Genomic DNA, 27,187 nt, shown 5'->3' with positions numbered 1-27,187 from the left:
GATACAAGGTAGGGCAGTGGATGTCGGTGTGGCCCTAATGAGAGAGGGCAGCTTTTGGAAATTTCCTGTTCTGTTCTTTACAGATGATACTATATTGTTAAGTGAAGACGAATGGGAACTGCAAGGCTTGGTGAATGAGTCTGGGAGAGTGTGTGAGAAAAGGAATCTAAAGCTGATTGTGGGGAGGAGTAAAGTAATGGTCTTTGGGAGAAATAAAGTCATTGAATGTACAGTAAGGTTGGGTGATGAGGAAGCGGAAAATGTGAGTGCATTTAAGTACCTACGTAGAGTGATTAGTAAGGATGGAAGTTTAGTGAATGAAGTGCTTGAAAGGGTACAACAGGGAAAAAAGATTGCTGGTTCATTGAAAGCAGTGACAAGAAACAGGGAAGTGGACAACGGAAGTAAAAAAACTCACTGCATGTTAGTATTGTGACAGCAGCTGTAGCATAGGGAAATGAAGCCTGGACCTTGCTGGAAGGGCAGAGGTCAAGAGTGAGAACAGTGAAAAATACCTGAGAGGACCATGTGGGGTTGGACAGAGAGACAGACTGACAAATGAGAAAGTGATTCGAGCATTGTGATGTGGATGTAAATATGATAGAAAGCATTAGGAGAAATACGATGATGTGGTTTGGCCATATGGAGAGGATGGAGAGTGAGAGACTAACGAGGAGTGTATGTGAGTGAGGTGGAGGAGGGAAAACGGAGGGGGAAACCGAGGATGAGATGGAGGAATGGAGTGGAGATGTATATGAGAGAGAGGGTTGTGAGCTGGGGGAAGCGTAGCATGACAGGACGACATGGAGGCTATGTGGTTGTGTCCACCCCTTATGTGATTAAGGCGTCTGACCATAGATAGATAGAGCTTCGCGAAAATTTATGACTCCCTCATTCTCATACTGTTCAGCCTTTGACGTTTTGTTCCATCATGTCATTAGGAAAACCTTAGTCTATAAACAAGAATGTAGTATTGAGATGTTTTCTGTATTTTAGGTGTGGTTATGTGGATGAGTCAGGATCACTTTCTAATTTACATTCCATGCAGCTGTGACTAAACCAAATTAATCTTTCTAAACAAATCAGTAACATCCCGGCTGTTTCGAAATACCCTTCACTAGTTTTAATCCTGAAAATGTACAAGTGATGCACTTTACTGTTACAGTTTTTGGCCCCTTGCAGTGAACTTCGAATTTTGAGAGTTTGCAGCTAGTAGAATGGATATAAAGTACCTTCTATTTAACTGGGAATCTAAAGGTCGGCTGTATTTTCCTTTTCCTGTTTTTTGGATCTTGCTCGCCCTATTTATAACTCTGAGAACAATGAATTAACCTGAAGTTAACAATGATTGATATTACGGTGATGATTCATTTCATTCATTTCATTCATTGCCAGACGCCATGTATCCCAGACGGGGTGGCCAATGGCTTAGAGTTACTAACTTAAAATCAGTACTGACATTCTGACATTTCGATGTACAGTAGGTGTAGCTCATTTCCAGTGGAGGATAAATCTTTTTCTGTGTGTGTGTGTGTGTGTGTGTGTGTGTGTGTGTGTGTGTGTGTGTGTGTGTGTGTGTGTGTGTGTGTGTGTGTGTGTGTGTGTGTGTGTGTGTGTGTGTGTGTGTGTGTGTGTGTGTATCAGCTACCCTATCCAACCAAACTCATGGTGGAAACATAGTTATGATGATGTGATCTAATAGTGATCTGCAATGGTGGGAACAGGATTAGAAATATGAAGATGATGATCTATAAAGATTATTTACGTGTAGCATGGTAAATTAACCCCATCTTTATCATTTATGCATAATAGTCTATTTTCTTTAGTCCTCGTCAGCTGTCGCATGCAGACACCCACCCATGGTTCTCGGCCATCAGTCGCATGGCGCCGTCACACAAGCAGTTCAGCCAATACCCTGTTCAACAATCACCTCCTGCTGCGCTTCGACTTGACTGAAGTTACCTTCCATCTCAGTAAAGAACCCAGTCATGCGCTGGTTAATTATGAGCTGATTTGGGGGTTCCAGCTATTTTAATGACTCATATGTTAGTTTCTTTTTAGTGCCAGCCGTTCTTACACAGATCAGGAGGGACGTTTTGAAACGTAAATTTTATGACAGAACACCAAATTTTCACCTTTTCAGTGCCAGGGTGCTTTCCTAAACTGAGTAAAAGTTTTGTTGGCAGCAGGATATAAAATGAAACATCATTTCGCTGGCTATGGTTAATAGGCAATAAGTTAGGTGATTCAAAAACTATTACTTAATGCCTCTTTCATGGCTGTGAATCAAGTTTACTTATTTATTTTTCTCCAGTTCATTAATTATAATATAAATCAGGGTCATACCCTTTTGCTTAATACTCAGCAACTATTATGTGTAGGGAAAGTCTATTTTCGTCACTCGTCATTAAGCACCAGGGCAAAGGAAGTGTATAAGGTTCTCCAGCCAGAAATATGTGTAATATTACAGAAGATAATATTTACATCTGTGCAGAGAGTGCGATAGGATATATCTTGACACAACAAGCAATTATTTACCTCCGTCAGGATGTATATGTTTTACCCTGCGTTGGTTTGTTTGTCTCTCTGTCTGTATGTATGACTGTTAGCAGAATTACTCAAAACGTTACGAACGGATTTTTATGACATTTTTTGGAGGCGTAGGGTATGTCCCAATGAACAATCGATTAAATTTTGGTTGCAATCCAAAAATATGTGTTTGTCACGATTGTGGTAAGTGGGGGCGCTCACCATCCACTCACTCGATGTAGTGCTGTTCTCGGGTGTCTGACCTTTTCTCACCTCCATCCTTTACGCTGGGTGGTGACCATATAACCAAACTTTGGCTCCTGGTGGTTTAGTGGGTAATTACAGTGTTCCAGTCGGATTGAGCCGATGAAGGTTTATTAATCCAAGGTATGGTTGGGGTTCATTGCCCACATAATGCCACTTAGGGATGAGTGAGGCTGATCACTCTCATCTTAAATGTCAGGACCAACTTGCCTAGCCCCGGGCTCCTACGCTCCTCAATGAATTTCGATGAAATTTCGTAGAACAGTGGGTCAGGGGCCAAGAAAGAATTGATAAAATTTGGGGTTGGATCCGGATCCCGATCCTACCGCAGAAAAACTCCAAAAGTTCTCAGTGAATTTCAATGAAATTTTGTGAAAGGTGGGAAACGGGCCAAGAAAGAATCGATTAAATTTGGGGGCGGATCCAGATCCGGCCTTGGCTGAGGTATGCTCTCTCTGAGTGCTGCTCTAGTTCCCATGGCAATACCTGAGAATTTATATGACGGTCTCATTTACGCCCTGTAAGAGACGTTAAATAACATCTAATAAGAAATCTCATTCTTTCCAATTTTACACGGATACCGTTAGTGCCTGTGTTCTTTTCTTTGTTAATGTAACTTGTATGGTTTAACATGAACATTTAAAATGGCAGCTAAAGAGATTGTTTCTAACTTCTTTGTTACGCGATGTATCTTTAAGCCAACCAAAGCAGTTTTACTTGAGCAGCAGATTTAAGAAAAAATGAGAATTGCAGTATTAACAGAGGGTGATTCTATGCTCCCTTATAACTAGAGGTGTATGTAAAGCTGACTGTCATCATAAAACAGAAGGGAAAGTAGGGTAACAAAGACATTTGCCGAACCGGTTTCAATGCATACTGTCTCGTTTTAATTTTCATAAACTTTATCTAGCTTTCCATTGCTGTGTTGAATTTTATTATCAACTACAGTCGTCATGCTGTCAAGTAAAACTGTTACAGTATCAGGGGCAAATATTGAACTACCAGTCGCGGTTATATTAATTATATTGATAGCATCCACATTACTTGTACACTGAACCCTGTAGGTGCGTTAAAGAGTAGTTACTTTCTACTCCCACCACCACTGCCAGCACGACCGTCAGTACCACCACATTCATCACCATCACCACCACCAACACTAAAACTGCCACTGACACCACTATTAGTACGAGCTCTGTCACAGCCAAGCCCATCGGAACTACCACTGCATTCACCATCAATACTGCAGCTACCATGAAAAAAATATGTATAACTACTATCACAGTCATAACTACCACCATCGCCAAGATCACATTTACCACTATTATTAATACTGCCACATTTTCCATCATCTGTGCTACCACCACCACCATCACAGTTGCATCCAGTCTCACTAGTAATTTAGTCACTAATCCTACCAGTATCACCATCACCTTCACCGAAAGATTTTACCAGTACCTTCACCACCACCCCAACTACTTATACTATCATCATCACTTACAGTGCATCCATTACTACCAATACCTGTTTCACAAGTACTTCCACAACCACTATCCTCGCTACCACCTTATCGCAAGCACCTGTACTTCAACCACCACTACCAAACCCATCACCAAAAACTCCAGTTATTCATCCCACTTGTATAAGCACTCCTCACTAGAAATCAGGCCAGTGTTCCAAAATGTCACAACTCATACTGAAACTAAGGAAATTTGGCAAATCAACTTGATAGGCAACAACTGAACTTCATGAAGCAATTATTATGTAGTTAACTGTTCGAGCAACAGCAGTAAAGCGTTAAAATGTTGTTTTTAGTCAACATGTACAGTACTTCCCTTGATCACATCCACCAACTCATTACCTTTACTTACGAATCTCACCATTATTTCCATCGCCGCAAAGATTAGCATTCACTTATTAAAACTTATCATAAATGTTTTTATCAGTTATTACTTATTATCAGCATAACAAACAACAGTCAACCACCATTTCAACAACTGTTACCTATGTCACATGATTTAGCTCGACCAGTTATTAGTAATCGCTTTTGACAAACAACAGTCCATTGACATTTTATTTGTTTATTTAGTTGTTATTTATTTTGTATCCGCCAAACGTGGTTAGTTTTAGGGGAAAAAGACCGCATCTCAGGGGATTATGAATGATCCTGTTAACACCTCAAGTTCAATGACAACTTTTGTATTTGATTCTTCCTAATGACATGATTTGATTTAACTTCGGGGCGACCCCTAGAAATTAAGATGCTAAATTATACAATACCCGCTTACATCAACCTGTTTCTTCCTTGCCTTCCTCTCACTTCTTTTCTGGTCTTCCCTGACTTTCTTCCCTCTCTTTCTTCGTCTCACTTATCATATCACACCTTTCCTTACTTTCCACATCCTTCTGATTATTTCTGTAACGCCATGCCTTCCTGTCATGCTTTGGCTTCACTCCCCTCCTCTCCTCTTCTTCGAGAACCCTTCCACCATCTTCTTTTATCTCTCCAACCTACCTTTCCTCTCCTTCTCGACTACCCATTATTTCCCCTCTGTTCTTGACTTCCACTGAACCCCCCCTCTCCCCACCCTTCCCTTTCTCGCTCTTTCTCTTCTTTCGTCTCACACAAGAACTAGTGGCAATTCCAACTTTCCTCTTGATCCTGATTCTTGACGGAGGAAGTTTGTGTGATTCATGGTGGTGCAGACGTGAGGGTGAGGTGGGGGGGGGGGTTGTGTGATACATGGTGGTGCTGAAGTGATGGTGAGAGGAATGCAGAAGTGAGAGTGACAGGGGTTTGGAGGAACATTAGTACTCGTATATCATCCAGATTGTCACGTGTACTTTCTCCACCTCCCCCCGTCTGTCTGTCTGTCAGTCTCTGTCTGTCTGTCTGTCTGTCTGTATCTCTCTCTCTCTCTCTCTCTCTCTCCTTTTTTGCACCCAATATTCCTTTCTTCCTCTCCTGCTCTCTGTTTCTTTTCACTTCTTTCCCCAGTCCTTTATTTCCCTCTCACACCTGAAGCAGTTTCACGCCCTCCTGCTTCGCCTTCCTCCCACACCTGCTGTAAAACCCTTATATCTGCCCTCCCACCCTCCGAACTTAATATTAATCTCCTAATTTTAAGCTCTCCTATTTCAATATATCCTCGCTCCTTACATCATTCTTACATAAAAAAATATATCTTCAGTTTCCAAAATCTTTATAAAACATATACAGTATTATAAAGGACACACAGTCACTCTTTCTTCTTACAACTCTACCATTTACACATTCCCCTCCCCGGCACACGAGCGCGTCCGTCCATCCTTCTTAATCTCGTGCTCACACTGACATATCCACAGCCAGGATATTCACCATAGTCTCCCTCGCTCCTCAGTCTTCGTACACTGTTTTTCCATTTGCTCCGTGCGGGCTCCACTTACGGTTTACTTTCTCAGTCATACTCCATTCTCATGCTGCTATTTTTTTTTTTTTTTTTTTTTTTAATGTGAAAGGAAAAAACAATTTGTACGATGACAGTATAATTTTCCCTTCCAAGAACTGAAACGGCAGATCAAATACGTGCTGATGTATGACACGTCCTAATCACCGTTATTATTATTATTATGATTATGATTTTTATTATTATTATTATTATTATTATTATTATTAATACTACTATGTAGATGGGAGCACTCACCATCCACTCACTCGATATACTGCCGCCTTGGGTGGCTGCCCTCTCTTCCTTCCTTCCTTCTTCTTCTCTCTCTTTCCTTCAGTGTTTCCTCTTCCTTCTGCCTACCTGTGACTTTACATTCTCTCTTCCGTCGTTCTTTCCTTCATTCTTTCTCTTCCTTCTGCCTATGGGTGACTCTACACTGAGTGACAAGCCAAATGGTTTCCTGTACACCAGGAAAACATTTACTACGTTGGGTGGTAACCATATAACCAAATTATGGCGCCTGGTGGCTTAGTGAGTAATTACGGCGCTCCAATCTGATTGAGCCGGTGCATGTTTGTAGCCAAAGGGTGGTTGGGGTTTACTGCTCACGTAATGCCACTCAGGGATAAGTGAAGCTGGTCACACTCACCTGTAATGTCAGGACCAACTTGCCTAGCCGCGGTCTCCTACGTTCCTCATGGGACAACATATTAGTGGATGAAGGATGGATGGATATAATAATAATAATAATAATAACAACAATAATAATAATAATAATTATTATTATTATTATTATTATTATATTGGGTGTAAAAGGAAATATATAGAGAAAATCCTAATACAAGCACGGTACATAATATTTCTGTTCGTGTTTAACAAGCCTTTAAGCATGAGCTGACATCATCAAAAGCCAGCGATTCGAGCATACAATGTTAATACACAGTCTCATATATATATATATATATATATATATATATATATATATATATATATATATATATAGAGAGAGAGAGAGAGAGAGAGAGAGAGAGAGAGAGAGAGAGAGATGGATGGATCGATATAATTTACTTTCTGTCGATAATACTGCTCACATGATTCTCTGCATTTATATACCAAATATTAGAAATGTCAGTTCAAACTAAATTACTTTGCAAGAAAACGCAGACAAAAATAGGCGTATATTCATCCTTAAAGGGTTAAACTTTAACGCAATAAAACCTACATTATCGACCAATGTTTCTGCGATTTCGCAAAATACACGAGCCTGTTCGAAGATTTTGCAGACTCAGTGTGGAGGCGATCAGTTATGTAGCAGAATCACCATTTTCCTGTGATCTTACAAATCAGCAGAGAAGATATTGGCAATATTGCAATATCATCGGTTTTCCGGGAATTTTGCAAAATAAGCAGACGTTGACGGTAACTACACAAACTTACTTGGTTCTGTATGTTCTCGGACTAACTTGGGATTTTGCAACATCGCCGATTTCTCAAATTCACCATAACACACACACACACACACACATACACACACACACACACACACACACACATATATATATATATATATATATATATATATATATATATATATATATATATATATATACACACACACACACAGAGGAAGGGAAAAGGAAAGAGTTAGCGGCGTAGGATTTCTAATTAACAGAAATCCTGCAGACATCATTGTTAAATTCAGCAGCGTATCTGACAGAGCAGCATTTGTTATCATTAGACTGCAAAAAATATACCCTGAAAGTAATACAAGTATATGTACCAACTTCTCAAAGCCCAGATGAAGAAATAGAAACATTCTATGATGACATCTCCCAGATTATGGAAGTAGAAAAAGTCAACATACACTATACTCATGGGTGACTTCAATGCAAAAGTTGGGAAGTCGAAAAATGGAGAAGCATGTATGGGAAAATTTGGAGTGGGAGAAAGGAATGAAAGAGGAGAAATGATAAATTTTACCGAAATGTTTAACATGAGAACAATGAACACATTCTTCCACAAAAGAACAGGGAGAAAGTGGACCCGGAGAAGCCCAAATGGAGAAACAAAGAATGAAATTGACTTCATTATAGCAGATAAGAATAATACGATCACAAATGTCACAGTTATCGACAAAGTAAATATAGGTTGTGATCATAGCATGGTGGGATGCACAGCCAGATTCAATTTCAGAAGTGAAAGAAAGAAGATGATTAAAGATAAAAAGATATTTAAAAGTAAACGAAAACAAAGCAGCCTTTCAGTTGGGAATAAGGAACAGATTTCAGGTTCTAAGTAATGCTGAATGTGATATTGATGAGCTGAATGACAGACTAACAAAAGTGTTAAGACAATCAGCGGAGTTAGTAGGAAAACCTAATACAACCAAAGCCAAGAAATATTCAGAAAAGACACTTGCGCTTATGAAAAAACGAAAGGAAATGAAAGTAAAGACAAAGAAAGACGAAATAGAACGAGCAGAATTAAATAAGCTTATCAACAAAAGACAAAGAGAAGAAAAAAGAAAGCGAAACATGAATCAGATCAAAGAAACCATCAAAAATGGAAAAAAGTCTAAACAGGTTCGACACAAAATGGCACTAGGAAAGCAACAAATGACATCATTGAAGGAAAAAAACGGTGAAATCATTAAATGCAGAGATAAGATGGTGAAGAAAGTTGAAGAATTTTACAAAGACCTGTATGCATCAAAGACAGTAGTATCAATAGCTAACTTTTCAGTTGACACAAGTGAAATACCTGAGGTAACACCAGACGAAGCAAGTATTTCTCTTAAAAATATGAAAAGAGGGAAGGCTCCGGGAGAAGATGGAATAGTAACAGATTTACTGTTGGATACAGGAGTAGAAGTACAAAATAGGTTTGCTCACTTATTTACTCACTGTATCAAACAGAATAAAATTCCCAAAACATGGTGTAATTGAATAGTTATTCTACTCTATAAAAAAGGTGACTCAAAAGATCCTAGTACTATCGACCCATTAGCTTATTATCAGTCATATACGAACTCTTCACTAAAATCCTTACGAACAGAATAACAACAATTTTGGAGGAGAACCAACCTCGTGAACAGGTAGGATTCCGAAGCGGGTATTCAACCACCGATCATCTACATACAATGAATCAGCTAATTGAGAAAACTACAGAATATAATAAACCATTGTGTTTAGGTTTTGTTGATTACGAAAAGGCTTTTGATTCAGTGGAGCACATAGCAATTATAAATTCATTGCGAGAACAAGGAGTGAATAAGAACATTGTAAAACCGCTCGAAAACATATATAAAGAGGGAACTGCTACAGTTAAATTACATAAGGACTAGAAAAAAGTTAAGATTGAGAAGGACGTGCGCCAGGGAGATACAATTTCACCAAAATTATTTACAGCATGCCTAGAAAGTATTATCAGAAAGGTAGATTGGGAAAACAAAGGAATGAATATAGATGGAGAAAAGCTAAACCATTTCAGATTTGCAGATGACATTGTCCTAATCTCAGAAAGAACGGAGGCATTGCAAGAAATGTTAAATGACCTGAACAGAGAAAGTCTGAAAGTAGGACTGAAGATGAACCGGAGTAAAACTAATGTTTAATCCATAAACACCAAAGAGCGTCATCAGAATAAACGATGATATTCTTGAAGAAGTTGAGGAGTACAACTACTTGGGACAAATACTAAAAATAAAAAAAAGATCATGATAACGATATAAAAAGTCGCATTACAATTGGATGGAAAGCTTTCGGTAAACATAGAGACATTATGAAAAGTAGCTTTCCAGTTAGTATGAAACGAAAAGTGTATAACGAATGTATAATTCCAGCTATGACGTATGGTTGTGAGACCTGGAAACTGACAAAATGGATGGAAAATAAATTAATCCGTTCTCAGAGAGCAATGGAAAGGTCAATATTGGGAATATCTTTAAGAGACAGAAGATCAACTTGGGTGAGAGAGCAGACTAAAGTCAAAAATATTATAGACGTTACAAAAGAACAGAAATGGAGGTGGGCAGGCCATATAGCAAGAATAAGGGATAACCGATGGAGAAAAAGGCTGACAGACAGGAGATGGAGAGATGAGATACAGAAATTTTCAGGGAAAACGTGGCAAAGATTGGCTCAGTCAAGGAATTCGTGGAAAAGGTTGGGGGAGGCCTTTGCTCAGCAGTGGACTAGTTATGGCTGATGATGATGATGATATATTTATACACGAGTATATACATTGATGTGTGTGTGTGTGTGTGTGTGTGTGTGTGTGTTTGTGTGTGTGTGTGTGTGTGTGTGTGTGTGTGTGTGTGTGTGTGTGTGTGTGTGTGTGTGTGTGTGTGTGTGTGTGTGTGTGTGTGTGTGTGTGTGTGTAGCACAACTGCAGCTGAACTGATGCATATTACATCCGTAGTTGTAAGCCAAGTGAAACGTGATTTAGAAAAGGCCCTCATTTGTGGAAGTGCTGTGCGGTCCAATAGGGTCGTAAGTCATACATAATGTACTCCAATCCTGGGCATGTATCTGTTTGTGTGTGAAGAGCAGCCGAACTGGAAAAATGGTTTCAAAGTTACTTGGCAGGATGGTTGGGATCACAGATGGGCCCATTTCACTTTGAGTGAAGTTTTCTATAGAAGTGTTTTGACCAGTAATAATTATTGTCCTCACTGGTGTTGTATTACAGGGATGATGTGTTGGGGATTTTCCGTAATGTTTCATGCGTCTGTGCATGAAGGCCGTGAGGCACTTCCCCCCCTTTCAACACAAATCCATGGTGGCGAGCAAAGTGAAGTGAGTTTCAGAAACTGCTCTCAATTTGGCAAGTGCTGAGTGGTCCAGCACGATTTCAAAACACTAAAATTATATGCTATAATCGTCCTGGGAGTGTGTATGTGTATGTGTGTAGCACAGCCGAACTGGAAAAAAGATTTCAATGATACTTGGTAGGATAGTTGCAATTTGGTAACAGATGGGTCAGTTTCACTCTTAGATTGTAGTTTTCTAAAGGGGTGTTTTAACTTAATTCTCCCATTGATTGCAAGAGCAAACTATCGGGCCGCAGAGCAGTTGCTCTGTGTCAACGCATAAATTGTTGGTTTCGAGCAAAGTGATGCCTAATCCAAAAACAGCTCCCATAATGCGCGTTCCAGAAACAGCTTCATTAAACGTTGTCCAGAAGCAGATCTCACTGGGCGTTGTCCTGAAACAGCACTCATAAAGCCCTGTCCAGAAACAGCGCTCACAAAGTGCTGTCCAGAAATAGCTCTTATAAAGCACGGTCTAGAAACACCCAGTATAAAGCACGGTACAGAAACAGCTCTCATAATGCACGGTACAGAAACAGTTCTCATAAGCCACGGTTCAGAAACAGCTCTCATAAAGCACGGTACATAAGCAGCTTTCATGAAGCGTGGTACAGAAACCGCTCCCATAAAGCACGATACATAAGCAGCTTTCATAAAGCACGGTACATAGACAGCTTTCGTAAAGCACGTACATAAACAGCTTTCGTAAAGCACGGTACATAAGTAGCTTTCATAAAGCGCTGTCCAGAAATGACTCACATAAAATGAAATCCAGAAAAAAATCTCATGTAAAGAATTAGTGTGCGGCGAGATATGGCCGTAACGATTATTTTTCACGGTAAATAGGTAGACAGAACAGATAGACAGATACAGACATAAGGTGGCCCATGATGTAACCTGCAAACTTCAGTTGGTGTTTCTAGGGTTCATTCTGAATAAAAGAGTAGGTTGTCAACTGATGTCCTTATGGGTCATTGATTAAGTAGACATTTTGTTTCGTCTCAGTGTCATCGGTTACTGTTGCTCCATAACCGCTCAGAAGTGAACCCAGTTTGATACAGAAGTTTTCCTTAAAATTAACCTTAGAATCACCTCAAGTTTGTTGGTCGAGTCCCTGGACACCATGTATATATACAGTGTGTGTGTGGATATTACTCCAAAAACAATTTTATGATTAACGTAGGGGAGCTATCGACACTACTGTGTGTATCATCTGTGAACTGGCAAAGAATTTTAACGAGTCACTTGATCTTTGTTTAGGGAGAGGTCTGGATGATAATGAGAGCAATACATTACTTTGGAACTGTTTTTCTTAATACCTCGCTCGATTCGCACGAACATTCCAAATCAAATATACTTCTTTGTAGCAGACGCCAAATATCTGTATCAGTAATACACACATAAATCTCAGTTTAATTTGTGAGGGCAGAAATCTGGATGATGATGATGATGATGATGATGATGATTATAATGATGATAGTGTCACATTACATTTTGAGCTTAATTAGAACAGATTCGGTTACCTCCGTCTTGTGGTCGTGTATAATTTAGGAAAATACACCAAAATATATACTTTCCACTCATTATAATAGCTTCAGGTAGTACTGTTTATGATACGTTTAGATAATAATATATTAATCTATATTTATGCAGCACCAACGCTTGTTAGCCATGAACCATTTAGGCATATCATATGGAACACGTAACTTGGTTTCACAGATACAGCCCGTGAGACAACAATGAAGTCAGCTGCTGCACCTTCCGTAATTGCCAACTCCAGTGCCGAGTTTCTAATATCATACGACAGTTCTGCCAGAAACTCCAGCGGAACAGAGATCAATGTAACATATTAACTGGAATCGTCCGATCAGCGAATTGGTGGTTGTGAGTTGGGGAGGGGGGAGTGTAGTGCGAGACTATATTAACCCGTCATGTCCCGAGGTTTTCCGCACCTCCGACATCCCCCAGTCCCGAGGTATTTTCGATTTTTTTTTTTTTTTGGCTAAAACCTTCGCTTTTGGTGAGAAACATCGAAAATTCATAGAGAAATCGCTCACCTGAGGTTTAAAGTGCCCAATCCAGGTAGGAGTTCCTCCTTACCTGAGTGGGTTTTCTAACATGCTGGCACCAAAGAAAACGAGTTCTATGGGAGGGTAACTATTTTATCCACTCATAAACGGTATTTATTTATTTACTTGGTACGAATGTATATGTAGTATGACTGTATATTGGTTTTCAAGCAGTAATAAAGGCATTATAAGCATTGTTTCACTCACTAACTAATCACCATACCTGACCTATTTTTGCCACACTACCTGATCATTATTTCTGGCTGTTTCTTCTTCTAATGCTATGTAAACATTGTCCTCCACATTGTCATCGATTGGGGAATCACTCTGGCCCTGAATAACTTTACTAGCCAGGTCACTGGTAACAGGTCCTTTGCCAAGACAATGGCGTGAGGGGGGGAGGGGGGAGGTTATGCAGTGTAAGGCATTGTCCCTGCTTGGTATCTTGTACAGGAATAGAGGAAGGTGTCCCGTGTATACATACGAAAAATCACGTGCGAAAATTGAAAATTGTGCAAATTAGGTACCTTGCAATTGCACGACGTACTGGTACGTCGCCGGGACTGGCAAATGCAAATCGTGGTGACGTACCCATACGTCGTCGGGACGGGGCGGGTTAAGTTAGCGTTGGTTAGGTACGGCTAGGTTAGGTTAATTTACTTTAGATTATGTTAGGCTAGACCAAGCATTTTTGGCAACATTAGGTTGGGAGATAAGAGAAACTAATTTGGATTAATTATTTGGCTTAGAATAAGAAAAGAGTAGGTTAGGTTAGGTTTGATCTGAGTAGATTAAGGCTTGGCCAGGGGAAGTCGACTTTTGGTATAAACTTAGAGGGTAGGGCATTTATTTTATGTAGTTCAGTGGATTAGGGGATCCAACGAGATGGGGTCAGTAAGGGTTTGTATCCAGTGGGAGTTTGGGGTTTATTGTTCACGATTCGGCTCAAAGGTGAGTGATGCAAGTTATCCTCGCCTTAAATGTCGGAAGTGAGTAGCCTACGGTGATGAACGCCAATAAGCGATTGACTTTATTTACTATCTATCTATTTATATACCTACGCTTTTCCCTCTAAAGGGAGGTAACCGAAACAGGGCGACACACTCACCAAATTACTCATCCATACACACACCTTTACTCGTATCTTAGCCCCTAAGCCGAGGAGAAGGGACCGCTCCTCACTGCAACACACCACACGAAGGTCAACTGTGCAGTGCAGTTTAGTGACGTCCGCAGCAGGGGCTGACAACAGAACTGGTTTACCCCTGCCACATCATAATGGACCCATTCCCTTCGCTGCACCTGAAATGATCAGCTGATCAGACTAGATGCGGGAGAATATCCCGTCGGGGCTGCATCAACATTTATGCATGCTCAGTTTCTCTCCGTTCATCCCTATCATGCACAACCACTCTCCTTGCTCTACAGACATCCCACTAACATCTAACGCTCTCTTCAAACTGTCCATCCATCCTATTTGTGGTCTTCCTCTCAGCCTTACACCTCTCACATCAAAATCAGTTATCTTCTTCACCAATTGCTCCCCTCATCTCTTCCCCCCTCTGGCTTCCTCATGAGTGACATCAAAATTTCTTCAGTTGATGTATTTTCTGCCATCACTGGCCTCAGTACTAACAGGGTATATCGACCGAATGAGGTCCTTCCTGTTGTCCTCAAGAACTGTGCTTCTGTGCTTTTGCCCTGCCTAGGGAAACTCTTTCGTCTCTGTCTATCAACTTGCACCTTTCCTTCTTGATGGAAGTTTGCTGTCATGCAGCTTGTCCCAAAGAAGGGTCACCATTCCCACCCCTCTAACTATCGTCCAATTGCTTCAATATACTGTATTTCAAAAGTTTATGAGTCTATTCATTAAAAATTTTTAAAGCATTTTCCTATTACAACCTTCTTTCTGATCGTCAGTATGGGTTTTGCCAGGGACGTTCCACTGGTGACCTTCTCACCTACCATTCAGATTCTTCACATTCCTTGTCAGCCTCCTTTTGGGACTTTGGGAAGGCTTTGCCACTGCACTTGACATCTCAAAGGCTTTTGATAGAGTCTGGCATAAATCTTTAATTTCCAAACTTCCCTCCTAAGGTTTCTTTCATTCTATCTGTGCCTTCATCTATAGCTTCGTTTCTGGTCTTTCTATAGCAGCTGTTGTAGACGGCCACTATTCTTCTCCTAGAGCTATCAATAGTGGTGTTCCTCAGGGCTCTGCTCTATCACCAACTCTCTTCCTTTTATTCATCAGTGACATTCTAAGATGTACATCTAACCCTATCCACTCATCTACTGGTGACTCCACCTTTCACTTTTCTATTTGCTTCCTGCAGAGTCCATCTCAGCAGATGCTTCAACAAACAGGGGCACACCTAATGTCTGACTTGGCTCATATCTCTAATTGGGGTTAAAATAACCTTGTTGTTTTTAATGCATCAAAAACTCAGTTCTTTGATCTATAAACCCGACAAAATCTTCCACAGGAGTACCCTCAAAAAAAAAAAAAAAAAAAAAAATCCTGCTCAATCCTGCAAAATCTTTAAACATACTTGGAGTTTCAATCTCTTGGGATTTATCTTGGAAAAACATATTACATCTCTTGTAAAATCTGTTTCCAAGAAATTGGGTGTGCTTAGCCGACTCCTTACCTTCTTTAGACCCGCACAGTAGTCGACTTTATTCACATTTTATTTTTCCACCCCTGTATAGAGTACAACTCTCATGTGTGAAGAGGCTCCCCACACACAGCTCTTCTCAACAGGGTGGAGTCAAAGGATTTTCGTCTCATTAACTCTCCTCCTCTTACTGACTCCTTTCAACCTCTGCCTCTTCGCCCCACTGTTGCAACTTTATCTCTTTTCTATCGCTACTTCAATGGTCACTGCTCCTCTGAACTGTCAGCTTGCATCCCTCCTCCACTGCGACAGGCATGTAGCACCCGTTTAGCCACAAATTCTCATCCCTTTTTGTCCAATCTCTATGCAAGAGTCAACCAATACTCCCAGTCCTTCACGTATACAACAGGTAAACTCTGGAACTGTCTCTGTCTGCCTGTTTCTTCTATTGCCTACAACCTCCAGTCTTTCAAGTGCAGTGTGTCCATGCATCTCAGCATGGATCATTAATTTGACTCTCTGTTATCTTGTGTTGTTTTTTCTTGGAGGGAGCAATTTGCTGGCCTCTGGCCTTTGGTTCCTTCTTCCTTGCATTTAAAAAAAAATCAGTTCTGTCCATTGTCACGGGGGGATCTGAGTTAAAGTATTAAAAATGCTTAGATGTTGCTTGAAAATAGAGACAAAGAATTGACTTGTGAAAATCAAGCAGTAAGTTTTACTTTATGCCGGCTTACTTCGCCGATTCTCTAAGGACGAGAATTTATAAACTTTCTCAACAGTACACAGCAGAAACTAATTACTCATGCGTGCTGTTTGTTAGTACCGTTAGCCTCTTGAGAAAGTGACTCCACCCCTGACAATCAGCAATTAATGCTATTAATGATAAACAGGATCTTGCCGGTGCATTAACTCCTGGCTGGCACAATGGATTTAAGCTTGATACAAAAGAACTGGCCTAAGTACCAGTAATGAATAATGTAAAGCGTTTGTGCAAACTAGGAGCGGCAACTAAAATAAGCTTAACGTGGAGAAGTACAACACAAGTTTAACTACATTAAGCTCAAGGAAGAGAACTGTAAATTCGTGGTTTTCTCACAGATGTAAAATATCACGAATTTATAAATACGCTTGTGCGAATTCGCGACATTACGCCCCATCAAAATCAAATTTTTCTTTAGAAAAATTTTATGATATACATACATATAATTCCTAACTCAGTCACACAATTTTCACACTGTGATGTGTGTACTATCCTGCTACAGGAGAAAATCACAGTTGCCTATGAGCGTAAAAATCTCGTATTTACGTTAATAGTAGCAAGCTTGAGGAAAAAACTCCATGACGACGGTGAAAAATCCTATACTCAGGTCAAACTGAGCGAAAAGTTCGCTACATTTACATTAACAACTAATTGTTATATAGCATGATGCGTGTAATACACGGTGTAGGTGTGACAGTTGTGGTGTAACTGTGCCTACATGTAAAAATATGTAATACAAATCAATAGTAAATAATGGCGACGAGGCAGAAGAGAAATGGCAGCAGCATGTGGCAGAGACGATCAGCCATTGTCCACCACAAAATTGCTACACCCGCCAGCTGCACCTGCGAAAACAATCAAGGTGGAGCACCAAAAGTGTCAGTGTGACAAACAATCTTTATTAAATTACAATTTTTCTGCTTAGCAGTCAGTATGTACGCTACAAAAAAAAATTTAAGTGACAGCCAAGTTACTTTTGAGGTCGCCATTATTTTCGTACTGGATAAATTATTAACCAGGAAACTTGGTCAAACTGAGCGCAAAGACTGGACACCTGTGCAGGACATCAAAAACTGCAATTCACTAAGCCAAGGGACCCAGTTTACTGGTTAAACCCTAAACCTACAGTATTATTAACCAGGAAACATGGTCAAACTGAGCAAAAAGACTGGGCGCCTGTGCAGGACATCAAACGCTGCAATTCGCTAAGCCAAAGGACCCAGTTTACTGGTTAAACCCTACTCTACACTTACGATTAACATTGGCAAGCTGAGAATCCCTACGCAATCTCGGGCAGGACACATTTTAACACCCGCTGTGGGTGTGAACACTCATGTCGATAATGTGCATTCTCCGGGAATCCTTAGAGAGGCCCACAGCTTGAGACACCACAAGGTAATTCAAACACAGCCTCGGATTGTCCCTGCGTGGTTCTCGAACTTTCCCCTTAACCTACGGTACATAGGTATGTTCAGGCCCTGGACATAATGTGTCCTGTGGGCCAACGGGCGAGACATCAGGTCTGCACCCACATTACCACTGCCCTGTCTCTCAACTGACTCTGAGATTATGGGTGTGGATTCAAACGGCACAGGAACGACATGTCCCTGATTGGTGGTATGTGGACACACATTGCAGGAACGCACAGAACTATTTATTTCCGGTCCCATTCCTGGCCAGAAAAAGTTTGCATGGATATGGCCCTGGGTTTTCTTTTTGCCCATGTAACCTCCTGAGGCTGAACAATGACCCCATTCTAACACTGCTTAGCAGTAGTTAGCGGGAACGACAAACTGCAGTTGAACCTCGCCCTGGGGTGTTCGTGACTCACGGTAGAACCGTCCTTGTTTACGAAGGAACTTGGCTTGACCTCCCTGTGAATACTTAATCACTCTACCCTTTCGTTTCTTCCACACGGCAGCAAGTGTTGGGTCAGAATGTTGTTCTTGGACAACAACTTGACTATGAATCAGATCTTGCGGTGATGCAATGGTCACCGGGGTGACACAGTTTGGAGCCTCACCCACGGCTCGTGTTACTGCAGCCGAAGTCTGAGTAACGTCATCTACAGTGCAACTATACTTGGCACCTGGAATATTGCCTATGATAAGGTCAAATAAAGGTTCTGGCATGACAACTGCGACTGTCGTACCAGTGTAAAATGGAGATTCCACTTGGATACGTGCCTCAGGGAACAATCTCACTGATCCATCAATAAGCTTAGCTTGGATCTGTCGACCTGTGTATTCCTCAGGCCGAACTAGACTGCCTGACAGAGCAACCTAAGGAACTATTGTCTCTCAAGACCTTTACAGGAATGCCTCCCACAAACCCTGGCTGAACAAGGAAGGCACTGTTGCCTGTGGGAGGGCCTTTGGAGGAAGCAGCCAGTCACTGATGAGGCTGCTGAATGAATGATGCGGCAAACATGGTGCCCTGAGAACTAGATACCTGAGGGGTCGTACTCACTGTCTGGAAAGATGGAGTATTGACCTCCTTTGGCAGAGTGTTCACCGTCGCTGGGGGACTAGTGAACCGTGGGGAAGTACCCGTACTGCTAGGGACGACACCACCGTACTGCTGTTGAGGAATAAAGGCTGCGTTCGCCTCCTGCCTCCGATTCACTTGGGCTGGTGCTGAAAAGGATTGTCCTGACCTTTGATTCCGTGGCTGATACTGCTGCTGGTTAGGGTACTTGTCATATCGCTTCCACTCAGGTTTCTGAGTGTTTTGCCCCTGGTCCTTCTTCTGCGATTTGTTTGGACCTTGGCCATTATTCTGAGAACGGCCTTGTTGCTGGGGTTCAGGCTGAGATGGTTTCCAAGATTTGTCAGCTTTCCTGTTCCAGGTGTGTTGCTTACGAGTTTGATACCCGTACGCAGTGAAGAATGCATCAGCCTTCTCCACCATTTGGCTGGCATCCCTTACCTGGCAGATCTTAAGCTGAGCCATAAGCTCAGCAGGCCACGACTTTTCTAGCTGCGTGCACAGCATAAGGTCAGTTATCCCCTCATGCGTGGGAGGAGTTTCATTTTTCTCCATCCACTCATCTAAGTAAGCAGTAAGCTGATCAAGAAACTGAACAGCTGTCTCCTTTTCTTGTAGATACGCCCTCATAAACTGACTCCTGGCATTGTCAACTGTGAGACTGCATGCTTTGATGATTGCGGCCTTCATCATCTCATATGTGAGATTGTCTCCACGAATTCTGTGGAGAATATCGAGGGCAGGGCCCTCAAACAAGCTACGAAAATGGAGCCACTTAGCTGCCTCATCCAGCTGGTACAACTGAGCCATATCTTCGAAACGAGCTATGAATGGCTAGATTCGCTCGCCTTCCTTGTATGGAGGAAGCTTGATGTGTGGGGTCGTCAGAACATGTGTAGGGAGAGTGCTCATGGAGCTTGGGTTAGCTGCACCAGATGTGTCTGAAGCCAAGGAGTCTCGCTTGAGCTTCAACATCTCAAGTTCATGTTTCTCACATGCCTCGCGCTCGGCACGTTCGTGTTCTCGTTCTCTCTCTCTTTGTTCTCACTCATATTCACGTTCTCTCTCGCGTTCCTCGCACTGTTCTCGCTCATGTTCATGTTCTCTTTTGCGTTGTTCTAATTCGTATTCACGTTGTTTTTGCTTGTATTGACGTTCTCTCTCGTGTTCCTCACACTGTTCTCGCTCATGTTTGCGTTGTTCTCGCTCATATTCGCGTTGAATTCTGTGCTCTTCACGAGCTTCATTCTCACGTTGCTGCTCGTAATTAAACCAAGAGAGGACGGACTCCTTAATTTGTTCGGGGTCGCTAAGCCCCATATCTTTGGCTTCTTGTACATGTACATTAGTAGTCATGATGCTAACTCAATTAAGGCTGAGTGGACTAAAGACTAAGTACTGACTGCTATTTTGCAGAGAACTGCCAATATTCAAGAGTAAAGAATATAGGCACAGTTTGGTGGTTACCAGTTTTATCTAGTTAAATTGGTAAAGAAAGAAAAAAAAATGACTGGGAGAACTATTACATAAAATTAATAGAAATGAATTAATAATCACCATTAAGACAGTGCCTATCGACTTTAATGATAAATACCTAAATGTGAGTGGGTGAGTATTATCTCGTTAATAACTTTAGAGTTAGGAGTTAATATCCTGGAATGAAGTCGCCAGATGTCACGGGGGGATGTGAGTTTATATATTAAAAATGCTTAGATGTTGCTTGAAAATAGAGACAAGGAATTGACTTGTGAAAATCAAGCAGTAAGTTTTACTTTATGGTGGCTTACTTCGCTGATTCTCTAAGGATGAGAATTTATAAACTTTCTCAACAGTACACAGCAAAAACTGATTACTCATGCGTGCTGTTTGTTAGTACTGTTAGCCTATTGAGAAAGTGACTCCACCCCTGACAATCAGTAATTAATACTATTAATGATAAACAGGTTCTTGCCGGTGCATTAACTCCTGGCTGGCACAATGGATTTAAGCTTGATACAAAAGAACTGGCCTAAGTACCAGTAATGAATAATGTAAAGCATTTGTGCAAACCAGGAGCAGCAACTAAAATAAACTTAACATGGAGAAATAAAACATGAGTTTAACTACATTAAGCTCAAGGAAAAGAACTGTAAATTTATTAATTACAAAGAAATAAAATTACATTATATAAGTCTCAAAATAAATTCAAAATAACAAGGAGAATACAGTCACTCACTCATTCAAAAGCTAACACACTTAAGCCTAGAAAAAACGAAAAGAGGTACTGGTCAGTGGAGGGGAGCTGAGTGAAAAGAACTGGGCACCTGTGCAGGACATCAGATGCTGCAATTCACTAAACCCTCTTCGCCAATTCACCGTCTAGGTGGAGGTTTCAGGAACTCGCTGTACAACAGCGGCACTGCCTTACGCTGGGCACAAACGATCCTACTCTCGTGACGACTCAAAGCTGACTAACTTCAAACTATGAAAGAAGGATAGGGATGGCCGTGTTCGAACTTCAACGGTCAACGGAAAGAAAGTGAGCGATATAGGCTCACAATAAATCACTCAGTGAAAGCGCTAATGACTTGGATAAAGATGATAATTTGTGAAACAGTGAGAAACGTTCTGAAATCCATCCCGATCGGAGTGAATATGAGGACGGTTGAACTGAGTGATGCACAGTGAGAATTCCATTAGAATTCGTGGTTTTCTCACTGATGTAAAATGTCACGAATTTATAAATACGCTCACGTGCATTCGTGACATCCATATGCCCCTACCACTGCAACACTCTCTGCTCAAGTCAGCTATCGCTCCTATTACTCCAGTTCTTTGCATTTCATCATTATTCACTTGATCCATATGCGTCAATCCAGACATACTCCTCAGATACCTCATCTCCATTACAGCCAATCTCTTCCTCTCTGCTACTCCCATATTCCATGTTTCAGCTCCACATTATCCAGTTGGTACCACTACTCCCTCATGAAGCTTTCTTTTTAATCTCTTTTACTGCCTCCTGCACTTTCTCCATAATGATAAGAGAATCATTCAACTCTCCCAACACATTTATTCCTTGCACCCTTCCATCTGCCACAATCTCAGCCTCCCTTTCCTTCTTTACATTTGACAGTATTCCAAAAAACTCTGCCCATCTCTTCTTTACTACATCCATCTCAATTAACCCGCGGCGTCCCGTCGACGTTCTTTAACGTCCACACGTTTTGTCACTGCCAATCCCGTTGACGTACATAAATGTGAATCAATTGCAAGGTCCCTAATTTGCACAGTTTTCAATTTTCGCGAGTTATTTTTGGTACGTATACACGTGACACCTTCCTCTACAAGATGCCAGGCAGGGACAATGCCTTACCCAGCATGATCTCCTCCTCCCCCCCTGCACGCCATTGTCTCAGCAATTCACCTGTTATCAGTGACCTGGCCAGTAAAGCCATGTCATACCATGGTACGAAATTCAGGGCCAGAGTGATTTCCCAATCAATGACAATGTGGAGGACAAACTTTACATAGCATTAGAGGAAGAAACAGTCAGAAATGATGATCAGGTAATGTGGCAAAAAAAGGTCAGGTATGGTGATGAGTTAGTGAGTGAAACAATGCTTATAATGCCTATATTACTGCTTGAAAACCAATATACTCTCGTACTACATATAAATTCGTACCAAGCAAATAAATAAATACCGTTTATGAGTGGTGTGAAATAGTTATCCTCCCATAGAACTCGTTTTCTTTGGTGCCAGCCTGATAGAAAACCCTGTAAGGTAAGGAGGTACTTCTACCTGTATCGAGTATTTTAAACCTCTGGTGAGCAATTTCTCTAAGATTTTTCGATGCTTCTCACCAAAAGCGGAGGTTTGAGCCAAAAGAAAAATTTTCCCCAAATGGTCAGGATTGGGGGGAGTCAGTGGTGGAAAAGTGGTCGGGATGGGGCGGGTTAAAATCCTTCCATCTTCCACATTTACTCACACTTCCTTGCCAGATTCTTCCTTTTGCACCCTCTTCACCTTTTCGAAAGCATTTTCTTAATCTGTTGAAAATTCTCAGTCAGCCACCAATCCGACCTTTCATCTGCTGCCACTTTAGCATCACGCACAGCCCTTTCTCGCCCTATTCCTCTTTTCCATAATTATACCTCTCATATGACACCTTTTCCTTCCTCTGCAGCCACACTTCATATGCACGTCTCCTCTCAGGCACAGTCATACTAATTTCCTCGCACCACCATTCACTTTCTTTTCTTTCACCACCACCCACTCATCTCACACAACATACCACTTCTGTTTATCCCACCACAGCACTCTTAAACAACTGCCATTCCACCTCCACACTGCCATCTTCCTGATCTTTCACTTCATTCCACCCAGCTTTCAACTTCTGATACTCTGTCATTTTCTCTCTTTTATCCAACTCACTCACTTTAAAACCTTCCTGGTACACCCAACTCTCTTAGCTCTCACCCACCTCATAACTACTCTTAACTTTCCCTCCACCAGGTAGTGGTCAGACATACCTCTACCCTCCCCTCTCAAAACTCACACATCCAGCAGCCTTTCTCTTACCTTCCTGGACACAACAACATAATCCATCAGTGCACTATCAACAACCCTTCCACCCTCTTGTCTCACCAATGCATACTTATAAATATCCTTCTTCTCAATCAAGGCATTTCCAATCATCATCTCTTGCTTAACACACATCCCTATCATTCTTTCCCCATTATCTATTCTTCCAGGCAAACTACCAACGACACCTTCAACTACTACATTTCCCACTCTAGCACTGAAAGCTCCCCATCATTACCGTATTCACATTTGCTCCAAAACTCTGTGCTCATCAACATCATTCCAAAAAGACTACCTTTTTTCTTCACCCCGTTCACTACGAGGCCCATGCACTCACAAACACCCACAATTCATGTCCAAATTTTGCTTTCACCCACGTCAGTCGTGATGACACCTTCCATTCAGTCACACACTACAGCACTTCCTGGCTTACTTGCAAGGCCACTCCTTCTTTTGCTCTTCCTCTGTCAACATCTGATATCCTTCCAGTCACATTTCCAAACTTTCCCTTTCATTTGTTTCCACTCATTGCTAACACATTCAACGTTCTTCTCACAAACATTCTCCCGGTCTCCTCCTTTTTAGCCTCAGTTATACTTGATCCATGCACATTCATACACCCAATTTTCAGGGTATGGGGATAACTCAGTTTTCCTTCCTCATCTATGCCCTTTCTCATTGTAAGAACTAACAAATGGTACCAGGCACAGCAAACCTCCTCCAACAGCGGTTATTTTATTGCTGTTTAATAATCGTTACTGCCATTTATTCTCAGTAGAAAATTAACCCGCTCCATCCTGACGTTTTCTGGGCAGTGGTACGCCCCAGTCCCGATATTTTTGGACCTTTTGGCTCAAACATCCACTTTTGGTGAGAAACATTGAAAATTCATAGAGAAATCGCTCACCTGAGGTTTAAAATACTCGATCTAGGTACGAGTACCTCCTTACCTGATTGGGTTTTCTAACAGGCTGGCACCAAAGAAAACGAGTTCTATGGGAGGGTAACTATTTTATCCACTCATAAACAGTATTTATTTATTTACTTGGTACGAATTTATATGTAGTACAAGAGTATATTGGTTTTCAAACAGTAATATAGGCATTATAAGCATTGTTTCACTCAATAACTCATCACCATTCATGACCTTTTTTTCCCACATTACCTGATCATCATTTCTGACTGTTTCTTCCTCTAATGCTATGTGAACTTTGTCCTCCACATTGTCATCGATTGGGGAATCACTCTGGCCCTGAATGTCTTTATTGGCCAGGTCACTGGTAACAGGTGAATTGGAGAGACAATGGCGTGCAGGGGGGGGGGGAAGTATGCTGTGTAAGGCATTGTCCCTGCTTGGCATCTTGTAGAGGAATAGAGGAAGGTGTCCTGTGTATACGTGCCAAAAATCACTCGCGAAATTACTCACAAAAATTGAAAATTGTGCAAATTAGGGACCTTGCAATGTTGCCGCATTAATTTACGTCTCCGGGATATGAGTGCACATCATGTGAGGACGTGAATTCATGTCTCCGGGATGGGGCGGGTTAAAGTCTAAGGTAATGGCGAAAATGTTTTCAGGTTATTCCCTCTGAGAATCCATGACCATGCATTCGACCTTTCAAGGTCACTCAAGATCAAAGGTCATGGTGCCAAAAGAAAGCCCGTATGAGACTTTCTATATCTTGATAATAGTACCGGTAAATATCTCTGTTTCCAACGAGTTTTGCGTTATAGTCCCCTGAATATCTAAGACCATGAGTTTGACCTTTCAAAGTCACTAATGGTCAAATGTCATGGTACCATTTAAAAACCCATATGGGACTTCCTATATGTTGATAACAGTAAATATATCTCTATCTTCAACAAGTTTCAAGTTATGGTCCCCTGAATACCCGTGACCTTGAGTTCGACCTTTCATTGTCACTCAAGGTCAAAGGTCTTGGTGTCAAATGAAAGCCCATATTACGAGTTCCTGTGTGTTCTTAATAGTATCTCTATCCTCAACCGATTTCAAATTATAGCCCTTTGAAAATCGGTGATGTGGATGTGATAGGAAGCTTTAGGAGAAACACACTGAGTTGGTTTAGCCATGTGGAGAGGATGGAGGGCGAAAGGCTAATGAGGACAGTGTATGTGAGTGTGGTGGAGCCGGGGGGGGGGGAGAGGGAGGGGGCATTCAGCCGTTTTTCGTAATGTTGCCAACAAACAAACAAACAAACTTGACCAAAACATTTCCTCGCCGGACTCCGTCCATGCGAGATAATTATTCAGAGGAGGGGTCACCAGTCCCCTCATTCCGTCCCTTTTAGTCGCCTTTTACGACACGCAGGGAATACGGTGGCAGAATCTTCCTAATACAACCTGGCCACAAAGTGGTAGTACCACCCCATAGTGCGCCCAGATTGTGTCCCCCCCGCCAGAGGGGGGACTTTATATACGAATATACTGTACATAATATATATATATATATATATATATATATATATATATATATATATATATATACAGGTAGACGAATACAGTAGATAAATAAATATGACAATGATGGCTTGGCATTATCTCTGATCAGAATATCTCCATCTCTGTGAACGGATTACCCCTTTCCTTACGCGGCAGCTCCAGACCCCCACAGGCAGCAACAATGATCTACGTTATTACACACTGATGAGAAAATAATGACCCACTCCCACCCTTACTCTCAGCCACTTCACACAATGGGGTTAAACCGTAATCTTATAATTCATGAGTCTGAATACTGACGTCTCCTTCGTATCCATTCAACCTAGCAGGATTCTCCTAAGCAGAGTTGAATCATCAGTTGTTAACTACAGTAAATTAAGAAGTTCTAGGACTGAAGGTATGCAATAAATAAGTGGATAACTACATCTAAAACTCGCTTCATATCACACCATCTTTCCTAGATCCTGCTGGATCAAATTTACCGAAGTTCAATGATAAAAGAAAGTACTGCTTCTCTGTACCATTTCAGTAGCATGTGTTCATGACCAGCTATAATTCTGGTGTTCATTTTGTGCTACAACCTATTCTGTAGCACTTCTTTCAGATTAATAGAATATTACAGTATTTATATATTATTACAGTTTAGCATTTAAGTCAAAGAGAAATCAATTTCATTTACGACAGAATCCTTCGCCAACAACGAGAGCAGAATTTTATTCCTTCAGCCACATGACGAACTTTGCACATTAATCTTGCCACCAACAAACGATATTGCTCGTCTTTGGACATTTTTCTTTACATACTCATGGGACTGGATATGGTCTACATTAACCCCTTCACGACTCTGCCAGTAAAACTGTCTTGGATTTGCATAAAGTAGAGTAAATATTGGTCCCCAGGCTGAAAATGTTATTTTGTTTGGTAGTAAGAGCCTGATGTTTATGACAGAGAACACACAGTATTGTGTGTGCCAATATTTCAAGAAATGAAATGCGATATTATAGCCAACACAATTCTGCCGGTTCTTAAGAATTTCTCTCCGTGGACTTGGAAAATTAGTCTGATGAATCCAACACAAGTGGCAGTGATGACACTGACTTGTGGCCAAGCAGAGAGGTCAGGTTCAGATGCTGTTGATTCATTAAGGTGATCATAGACATTATTTTAGCCCCTGCGTGCCAACTGACGTGTATAACCATC

Source organism: Coenobita brevimanus, chromosome 2, assembly GCF_032717465.1.
Source record: "Coenobita brevimanus isolate Jiangsu-jjx chromosome 2, ASM3271746v2, whole genome shotgun sequence".
Taxonomy (NCBI): Eukaryota; Metazoa; Arthropoda; class Malacostraca; order Decapoda; family Coenobitidae; genus Coenobita; species Coenobita brevimanus.
The sequence above is the reverse complement of the archived record's forward strand: the minus strand, read 5'-3'. Positions refer to the sequence as shown.